The following is a 10,818-nucleotide window of genomic DNA, read 5'->3' on the forward strand; positions in this document are numbered from 1 at the left end:
CCTGGATGTCTACTTTCCAACGCAATTGGAAGCGTGCCATTTCGAGTTCTGTAGCTCCAGAAAATCCACTTTGAGTGCAGGGAGGTCAGAATCCAACAGCATCAGTAGTCCTTTTTCAACCTCTGAATCTGATTTCTGCTCAAGTCCCTCAATTTCAGCCAGAAAATACCTGAAATCACAGAAAAACACACAAACTCATAGTAAAGTTCAGAAATGTGAATTTAACATAAAAACTAAGGAAAACATCCCTAAAAGTAACTAGATCCTACTAAAAACATACTAAAAACAATGTCAAAAAGCGTATAAATTATCCGCTCATCACAACACCAAACTTAAATTGTTGCTTGTCCCCAAGCAACTGAAAATCAAACAGGATAAAAAGAAGAGAATATACTATAAATTCCAAACTATCAATGAAACATAGCTGCAATCATATGAGCGGGACTTATAGCTTTTTGCCTCTTGAATAGTTTTGGCATCTCACTTTATCCATTGAGGTTCAGAATGATTGGCATCTATAGGAACTTCAGATTTCGAATAGTGTTATTGACTCTCCTAGTTCAGTATGATGATTCTTGAACACAGCTTCTTTATGAGTCTTGGCCGTGGCCCTAAGCACTTTGTTTTCCAGTATTACTACCGGATACATAAATGCCACAGACACATAATTGGGTGAACCTTTTCAGATTGTGACTCAGCTTTGCTAAAGTCCCCAATTAGAGGTGTCCAGGGTTCTTAAGCACACTCTTCTTTTGCTTTGGACCTTGACTTTAACCGCTCAGTCTCAAGTTTTCACTTGACACCTACACGCCACAAGCACATGGATAGGGACAGCTTGGTTTAGCCGCTTAGACCAGGATTTTATTCCTTTAGGCCCTCCTATCCACTGATGCTCAAAGCCTTGGGATCCTTTTTATTTGCCCTTGCCTTTTGGTTTTAAGGGTTATTGGCTTTTTCTGCTTGCTTTTTCTTTTTCTTTTTTTTTTTTCGCCTATTTTTTTCTTTTTTTCTTCTTTTTTTTTTTCTGCAAGCTTTGTTCTTTGCTGCTTTTTCTTGCTTCAAGAATCATTTTTATGATTTTTCAGATTATCAAATAACATGTCTCCTAGTCATCATTCTTTCAAGAGCCAACATATTTAACATTCTTAAACAACAACTTCAAAAGACATATGCACTGTTCAAGCATACATTCAGAAAACAAGAAGCATTGTCACCACATCAATATAATTAAACTAAGTTCAAGGATAAATTCGAAACTCATGTACTTCTTGTTCTTTTGAATTAAAACATTTTTCATTTAAGAGAGGTGATGGATTCATAGGACATTCATATCTTTAAGACAAAGTTACTAACTACTAATGATCATGTAATGAAGGCACAAACATAGATAAGCACATAACATAGAAAACGAAAAATAGAGAAAGCAAGAACAAGGAATGAATCCACCTTAGTGATGGTGGCGTTTCCTTCTTGAGGAACCAATGACGTCCTTGAGCTCTTCTATGTCTTCCTTGTCTTTGTTGCTCCTCCCTCATTGCTTTTTGATCTTCTCTTATTTCATGAAGCATGATGGAGTGCTCTTGATGTTCCACCCTTAGTTGTCCCATATTGGAACTCAATTCTTCTAGGGAGGTGTTGATGTGCTCCCAATAGTTTTGTTGAGGAAAGTGCATTTGAGGCATTTCCGGAATCTCATGGTGATGAGCTTCTTGCGCCTCTTGAGCTCCATGACTGGGCTCTCTTGCTTGCTCCATTTTTTTCTTAGTGATGGGCTTGTCCTCTTTGATGAGGATATCTCCCTCTATGTCAATCCCAGCTGAATTGCATAGGTGGCAAATGAGGTGAGGAAAGGCTAACCTTGCCATGGTGGAGGACTTATCAGCCACCTTGTAGAGTTCTTGAGGTATAATCTCATGAACTTCCACCTCTTCTCCAATCATGATGCTATGGATCATGATGGCCCGGTCTATAGTAACTTCAGACCGGTTGCTAGTGGGAATGATTGAGCATTGAATAAACTCCAACCATCCTCTAGCTATAGGCTTGAGGTCCAATCTTCTTAGTTGAACCGGCTTGCCTTTGGAGTCAATCTTCCATTGAGCTCCTTCTACACATATGTCCATAAGGACTTGGTCCAACCTTTGATCAAAGTTGACTCTCCTTGTGTAGGGGCGTGCGTTCTCTTCCATGTATGGCAAGTTGAACGCCAACCTCACATTTTCCGGACTAAAATCTAAGTATTTCCCCCGAACCATTGTAACATAGTTCTTTGGATCCGGGTTCTTACTTTGATCATGGTTCTTGGTGATCCATGCATTGGCATAGAACTCTTGAACCATTAGGATGCCGACTTGTTGGATGGGATTTGTTAGAACTTCCCAACCTCTTCTTTGAATTTCATGTCGGATCTCCGGATACTCATTTCTTTTGAGTTTAAAAGGGACCTCAGGGATCACCTTTTTCTTGGCCACAACATCATAGAAGTGGTCTTGATGGGCTTTGGAGATGAACCTTTCCATCTCCCATGACTCGGATGTGGAAGCTTTTTTCTTCCCTTTCCCTCTTCTAGAGGATTCTCCGGTCTTAAATGCCATCAATGGTAATGGAAAAACAAAAAAGCTATGCTTTTACCACACCAAACTTAGAATATTGCTCGCCCTCGAGCAATAAACAAAAGAATAGAAGTAGAAGAAGAAGAAATAGAGGAGAGGGAGAGGGTGATGTGGTTCGGCCAAGAAGGGTATAGAGGGGTTGTGTTGTGTGAATTTGATGAAGAATGGATGGCTTATTATAGGGAAGGGAGGGGGGGTTAAGGTTCGGCCATATGGGTGGGTTTGGGTGGGAAATTGGTTTTGAATTTTGAAGGTAGATGGAGTTTATGAGGTAGGTTTATGGGGAAGAGGAGATGGATGTGAGTGGTGAAGGTTTAGTGGGGAAGAGAGATTGAGGTGATTGGTGAGGGGTTTTTAGGGAAGAGTGTTTGTGGGGTTGTGTGAAAGAGAGTGGTGAGAAGAAGTGAGTGGAGGTAGGTGGGGATCCTGTGGGGTCCACAGATCCTGAGTGGATCCTGTGGGGTCCACAGATCCTAAGATGATCCTGTGGGGTCCATAGATCCTGAGGTGTCAAGGCATTTACATCCCTACACCATTAGGCATGTAAAAATGCCTGTGTACCCAACTCTGGGCGTTCAGCGCCAGGTTGGTGGCCATTTTGGGCGTTCAACGCCCATCTGTGTGCCATTTCTGGCGTTGAACGCCAGAACCATGCCTGTTCTGGCGTTCAGCACCCAGAAGCTGCCCATTTTGGGCGTTCAGCGCCAGAACCATGCTCTGTTCTGGCGCTGAACGCCAGACAGATGCTCCTCCAGGGTGTGATTTTTCTTCTGCTGTTTTTGATTCCGTTTTCAATTTTTATATTTATTTTATGACTCCACATGATCATGAACCTAAGAAAACATGAAAAACAATAAAAATAAGAATTAGATAAACATTGGGTTGCCTCCCAACAAGCGCTTCTTTAATGTCAATAGCTTGACAGTGGGCTCTCATGGAGCCTCACAGATGTGCAGAGCTTTGTTGAGACTCTCCAACACCAAACTTAGAGTTTGGATATGGGAGTTCAACACCAAACTTAGAGTTTGGTTGTGGCCTCCCAACACCAAACTTAGAGTTTGACTGTGGGGGCTCTGGTTGACTCTGCTTGGATAGAAGCTTTTTCTGCTTCCTCTCCATGGTTGCAGAGGGAGATCCTTGAGTTTTAAACACAAGGGAGTCCTCATTCCATTGAAGGAATATTTCACCTCTGTCAACATCTATCATAGCTCTTGCTGTGGCCAGGAAAGGTCTTCCTAGGATGATGGATTCATCCTCTTCCATTCCAGTATCCAGGACTATAAAATCAGCAGGGATGTAAAGGCCTTCAACCTTTACTAACACGTCCTCTACTTGTCCATAAGCCTGTTTTCTAGAGCTGTCTGCCATCTCTAATGAGATTTTAGCAGCTTGCACCCCATAGATTCCCAGTTTCTCTATTACAGAGAGGGGGCATGAGGTTTATTCCTGAACCAAGGTCACATAGAGCCTTAAAGATCATGGTGCCTATGGTACAAGGGATTATGAACTTTCCAGGATCCTGTCTCTTCTGAGGCAATGTCAGTTGATCCAGATCACTTAGTTCATTGATGAACAAGGGAGGTTCAACTTCCCAAGCATCAATGCCAAACAATTTGGCATTCAGCTTCATGATTGCACCAAGAAACTTGGCAGTTTGCTCTTCAGTAACATCGTCATTCTCTTCAGAAGAGGAATACTCATCAGAGCTCATGAAGGGCATAAGGAGGTTCAATGGAATCTCTATGGTCTCTAGATGAGCCTCAGAGTCCTTTGGTTCCTCAGAGGGAAGCTCCTTATTGATCACTAGACGTCCCAGGAGGTCTTCCTCCTTGGAATTCACGTCCTCTCCTTCCCTTACAGGTTCGGCCATGGCGCTTGTGTCAATGGCCTTGCACTCTCCTTTTGGATTCTCTTCTGTATTGCTTGGGAGAGTACTAGGAGGGATTTCAGTGATCCTTTTACTCAGCTGGCCTACTTGTGCTTCCAGATTTCTAATGGAAGACCTTGTTTCATTCATGAAACTTACAGTGGCCTTAGATAGATCAGAGACTAGATTTGCTAAATTAGAAGCATTTTGTTCAGAGTTCTCTGTCTGTTGCTGAGTTGATGATGGAAAAGGCTTGCTATTGCTAAACCTGTTTCTTCCACCATTATTAAAGCCTTGTTGAGGCTTTTGATCCTTCCATGAGAAATTTGGATGATTTCTCCATGTTGAGTTATAGGTGTTTCCATAAGGTTCACCTAAGTAATTTACCTCTGCTATTGCAGGGTTCTCAGGATCATAAGCTTCTTCTTCAGAAGAAGCCTCTTGAGTACTGTTGGATGCAGCTTGCATTCCATGCAGACTCTGAGAGATCATATTGATTTGCTGAGTCAATATTTTATTCTGAGCCAATATGGCATTTAGAGTATCAACCTCAAGAACTCCCTTCTTCATAGGCGTCCCATTGCTCACAGGATTCCTTTCAGAAGTGTACATGAACTGGTTATTAGCAACCATGTCAATGAGTTCTTGAGCTTCTGCAGGCGTTTTCTTTAGTTGAATGGATCCACCTGCAGAAGTGTCCAGTGACATCTTTGATAGCTCAGATAAACCATCATAGAATATATCCAGGATGGTCCATTCTGAAAGCATGTCAGAAGGACACTTTTTGGTCAACTGTTTGTATCTTTCCCAAGCTTCATAGAGAGATTCACTTTCTTTCTGTCTGAAGGTTTGAACATCAGCTCTAAGCTTGCTCAGCTTTTGAGGAGGAAAGTACTTGGCTAAGAAAGCCGTGACCAGCTTATCCCAAGAGTTCAGGCTGTCTTTGGGTTGAGAATCCAACCATAATCTAGCTCTGTCTCTTACAGCAAAAGGGAAAAGCATGAGCCTGTGGACTTCAGGATCTACTCCATTAGTCTTAACAGTATCACATATCTGCAAGAATTCAGTTAAGAACTGAAAAGGATCTTCAGATGGAAGTCCATGAAACTTGCAGTTCTGCTGCATTAGAGAAACTAATTGAGGTTTCAGCTCAAAGTTGTTTGCTCCAATGGCAGGAATGGAGATGCTTCTTCCATGTAAATTGGAATTAGGTGCAGTAAAGTCACCAAGCATCTTCCTTACATTATCATTATTTTCGGCTGCCATCTCCTTTGCCTGTTCGAAAATTTCTGAAAGGTTATCTCTGGATTGTTGTATTTTAGCTTCTCTTAATTTTCTCTTCAGAGTCCTTTCAGGTTCTGGATCTGCTTCCACAAGAATGTTCTTGTCCTTGCTCCTGCTCATATGACAAAGAAGAAGGCACAGAAAAATAATAATAATAATAATAGAGATCCTTTATACCACAGTATAGGGATCCCTTTGTGAGTGGAAGAAAAGAGGGGGAGACAAAGAATGTGATGTAAAGGAAGAAACACAACTGTACGGATGGAAGAGATGTGAGATGAGATGTTAGGATATGAATGAATAAATAGAATAGGATGGGGGAGGGATAATTTTCGAAAATTATTTTGAAAAAGAGTTAGTGATTTTCGAAAATGGTTTTTGAAAAATGTTAGTAATTTTCGAAAATTTTTAAAATTTAAAAATAAAAATAATTAGTTAATAAAAAAAGGAATTTTTGAAAAATAGGGAAGATATTTTCGAAAATTAGAGAGAGAGAGTTAGTTAGGTAGTTTTGAAAAAGTTAAGAAACAAACAAAAAGTTAGTAGTTAGTTGAAACAAATTTTGAAAAGATAAGAAGTTAGGAAGTTAGAAAAGATATTTTGAAAAGATATTTTTGAAAAAGATAAGATAAGAAGATATTTTTGAAAAGATATGATTGAAATTAGTTTTGAAAAAGATTTGATTTTTAAAATCTCAATTAATGACTTGATTCATAAGAAATCATAAGATATGATTCTAGAACTTAAAGTTTGAATCTTTCTTAACAAGCAAGTAACAAACTTCAAATTTTTGAATCAAAACATTAATTGATTATGTTATTTTCGAAAATTTGGTATAAAAATAAGAAAAAGATTTTTGAAAAATATTTTTGGAATTTTCGAAAATAACTAAGAATTTTGAAAAAGATTTGATTTTTGAAAAAGATTTTGAAAAAGATAAGATTTTCAAATTGAAAATTTGATTTGACTCATGAGAAACAATTTGATTTTAAAAAATTTTTGAAAAAGTCAATCCAAATTTTCGAATTTGATGAGAGAAAAAGGGAAAGATATTTTTTTTATTTTTGAATTTTTATGATGAGGGAGAAAAACACAAAAAAAAATGCAATGCATGAAATTTTTAGATCAAAACATGTGATGCATGCAAGAATGCTATGAATGTCAAGATGAACACGAAGAACACTTTGAATGTCATGATTAACATCAAGAACATATTTCTGAAAAATTTTTAATGCAAAGAAAACATGCAAGACACCAAACTTAGAATTCTTTAATGCTTAGACACTAAGAATTCAAGAATGCATATGATAAACATGAAAAGACACAAAACAAAAAATCATCAAGATCATACAAGAAGACTTACCAAGAACAACTTGAAGATCATGAAGAACACTATGAATGCATGATATTTTCGAAAAAATGCAGGATGCATATGCAAGTGACACCAAACTTATGATATGACTCAAGACTCAAATAAGAAACAAAATATTTTTTATTTTTATGATTTTCTAATTTTTTTGGATTTTTTTCGAAAAATTTAATTGAAAAAGAAAAATAAGGATTCCAAAATTTTTAATATGAATTCCAGGAATCTTGCATTCTTAGTCTAAAGCTTCAGTCCAGGAATTAGACATGGCTCACTAGCCAGCCAAGCTTTCAATGAAAGCTCCGGTCCAAAACACTAGACATGGCCAATGGCCAGCCAAGCTTCAGCATGTAATTCAGACATGACACGCCTGACATACCCTACAGTCGTGTAAGAGCTGATGGTTGGAAGCCTCAGTCCAAAAGAATTTAGACATGGCTTTATAGCCAGCCAGGCTTCACATGCTTCATGAGACACTAGAATTCATTCTTAAAAATTTTGAATAAAATTTTTGAAAACATTTTTTTATTTTTTTCGAAAACAGATGAGAGATTTTTGAAAATATTTTTGAAAGATTTTTTTTTTTTTGAAAACAAAACGAAAAGAAAATTACCTAATCTGAGCAACAAGATGAGCCGTCAGTTGTCCAAACTCAAACAATCCCCGGCAACGGCGCCAAAAACTTGGTGCACGAAATTGTGATGTCCAGGCTCGAACAATCCCTGGTAATGGCTTCAAAGCTTGGTGCTCTGATCTTAATTCATAATTGTCACAACTTCGATACAACTAACCAGCAAGTGCACTGGGTCGTCCAAGTAATACCTTACGTGAGTAAGGGTCGAATCCCACGGAGATTGTTGGTATGAAGCAAGCTATGGTCACCTTGTAAATCTCAGTCAGGCGGATATAAAGTGATAATGTTGTTTTCGAATATTATATAATAAAATAGGGATAGAGATACTTATGTAAATCATTGATAGGAATTTCAGATAAGCGAATGGAGATGCTTTTCGTTCCTCTGAACCTCTGCTTTCCTGCTATCTTCATCCAATCAGTCTTACTCCTTTCCATGGCTGGCTTTATGCAAGGGCATCACCGTTGTCAGTGGCTACATCCCCTCTTCTCAGTGAATAATATGCTCACGCACCCTGTCACGGCACGGCTATTCATCTGTCGGTTCCCGATCATGCTGGAATAGGATTCACCCTCCTTTTGCGTCTGTCACTAACGCCCAACAATCGCGAGTTTGAAGCTCGTCACAGTCATTCAATCATTGAATCCTACTCAGAATACCACAGACAAGGTTTAGACCTTCCGGATTCTCTTGAATGCCGCCATCATTCTAGCTTACGCCACGAAGATTCTGGTTAGGAGATCTAAGAGATATTCATTCTAGCTTAATTCATGTAGAACAGAAGTGTTTGTCAGGCACGCGTTCATAAGGGAGAAGGATGATGAGCGTCACACATAATCATCACCTTCATCACGTTCTTGGGTGCGAATGGATATCTTAGAAGAGAAATAAGAAGAATTGAATAGAAAACAGTAGTACTTTGCATTAATCTTTGAGGAACAGCAGAGCTCCACACCTTAATCTATGGAGTGTAGAAACTCTACCGTTGAAAATACATAAGTGAAGGTCCAGGCATGGCCGAGATGGCCAGCCCCCTAAAATGTGATCACAGGATCAATACAATCCAGGATTGTCAAAAAGACTAGTAAAAGGTCCTATTTATAATAAACTAGCTACTAGGGTTTACATGAGTAAGTAATTGATGCATAAATCCACTTCCTGGGCCCACTTGGTGTATGTTTGGGCTGAGCTGAAGTGTAGCACGTGCAGAGGCCATTTGTGGAGTTGAACGCCAGTTTCTGTGCCAGTTTGGGCGTTCAACTCTGGTTTTGGATCCTTTTCTGGCGCTGGACGCCAGATTTGGGCAGAAGGCTGGCGTTGAACGCCAGTTTATGTCATCAATTCTTGGCCAAAGTATGGACTATTATATATTGCTGGAAAGCCCTGGATGTCTACTTTTCAACGCAATTGGAAGCGTACCATTTCGAGTTCTGTAGCTCCAGAAAATCCACTTTGAGTGCAGGGAGGTCAGAATCCAACAACATTAGTAGTCCTTTTTCAACCTCTGAATCTGATTTCTGCTCAAGTCCCTCAATTTCAGCCAGAAAATACCTGAAATCACAGAAAAACACACAAACTCATAGTAAAGTCCAGAAATGTGAATTTAACATAAAAACTAAGGAAAACATCCCTAAAAGTAACTAGATCCTACTAAAAACATACTAAAAACAATGTCAAAAAGCATATAAATTATCCGCTCATCAGTAACTTTGAGTGGAGTTCAGTAACTTTGGATTCTCTTCTGTATTGCTTGGGAGAGTACTAGGAGGGAGTTCAGTAACTTTCTTACTCAGCTGACCCACTTGTGCCTCTAAATTTCTAATGGAGGACCTTGTTTCAGTCATGAAACTTTAAGTGGTTTTAATTAGATCAGAGACTATGGTTGCTGAGTCAGAGTGGCTCTGCTTAGAATCCTTTGTCTGTTGCTGAGAAGATGATGGAAAAGGCTTGCTATTGCTAAACCTGTTTCTTCCACCATTATTGTTATTGAAGCCTTGTTGAGGCCTCTGTTGGTCCTTCCATGAGAGATTTGGATGATTTCTCCATGAAGGATTATAGGTGTTTCCATAGGAATCTCCCATGTAATTCACCTCTTCCATTGCTGGGTTCTCAGGATCATAAGCTTCTTCTTCAGGGGAAGCTTCCTTAGTACTGCCTGGTGCAGCTTGCATTCCAGACAGACTTTGAAAAATCATATTGACTTATTGAGTTAATATTTTATTCTGAGCCAGTATGGCATTCAGAGTATCAATCTCAAGAACTCTTTTCTTCTGATTTGTCCCATTATTCATAGGGTTCCTTTCAGAAGTGTACAAGAATTGGTTATTTACAACCATCTCAATGAATTCCTAAGCTTCTGCAGGCGTCTTCTTCAGATGAAGAGATCCTCCAGCAGAGCTGTCCAATGACATCTTGGACAATTCAGACAGACCATCATAGAAGATACCTATGATGCTCCATTCTGAAAGCATGTCAGAAGGACACCTTTTGATCAATTGCTTGTATCTTTCCCAAGCTTCATAGAGGGATTCTCCTTCCTTCTGTCTGAAGGTTTGGACTTCCACTCTAAGCTTGCTCAATTTTTGAGGTGGAAAGAACTTTGCCAAGAAGGCATTGACTAGCTTTTCCCAAGAGTTCAAGCTTTCTTTGGGTTGTGAATCCAACCATGTCCTAGCTTTGTCTCTTACAGAAAAAGGGAAGAGCATAAGTCTGTAGACTTCAAGGTCAACCCCATTGGTCTTGACAGTGTCACAGATTTACAAGAATTCAGCTAAGAACTGATGAGGATCTTCCAATGGAAGTCCATGAAACTTGCAATTCTAATTGAGGCTTAAGCTCAAAGTTGTTTGCTCCAATGGTAGGGATTGAGATGCTTCTCCCATAAAAGTCGGGAGTAGGTTCAGTAAAGTCACCAAGCACCTTCCTTGCATTGTTGGCATTGTTGTTTTCGGCTGCCATGGCTTCTTCCTCCTTGAAGAGCTCTGTTAGGCCCTCTAGAGAGAGTTGTGCTTTAGCTTCTCTTAGCTTTCTCTTCAAGGTCCTTTCAGGTTCAGGA

General features: G+C 39.4%; 1 non-coding gene across 1 annotated transcript; it reads left to right on the plus strand.

The window, feature by feature from the left end:
• Positions 1-10,228: 10,228 nt before the first annotated feature.
• Positions 10,229-10,336, plus strand: LOC148577943 (small nucleolar RNA R71). The gene has a single exon (XR_015903766.1). It is a non-coding gene; the product is annotated as a small nucleolar RNA R71 (small nucleolar RNA).
• Positions 10,337-10,818: the final 482 nt, after the last annotated feature.

This window comes from Arachis ipaensis, chromosome B1 (assembly GCF_059453495.1).
Source record: "Arachis ipaensis isolate K30076 ecotype BB chromosome B1, ASM5945349v1, whole genome shotgun sequence".
Taxonomy (NCBI): Eukaryota; Viridiplantae; Streptophyta; class Magnoliopsida; order Fabales; family Fabaceae; genus Arachis; species Arachis ipaensis.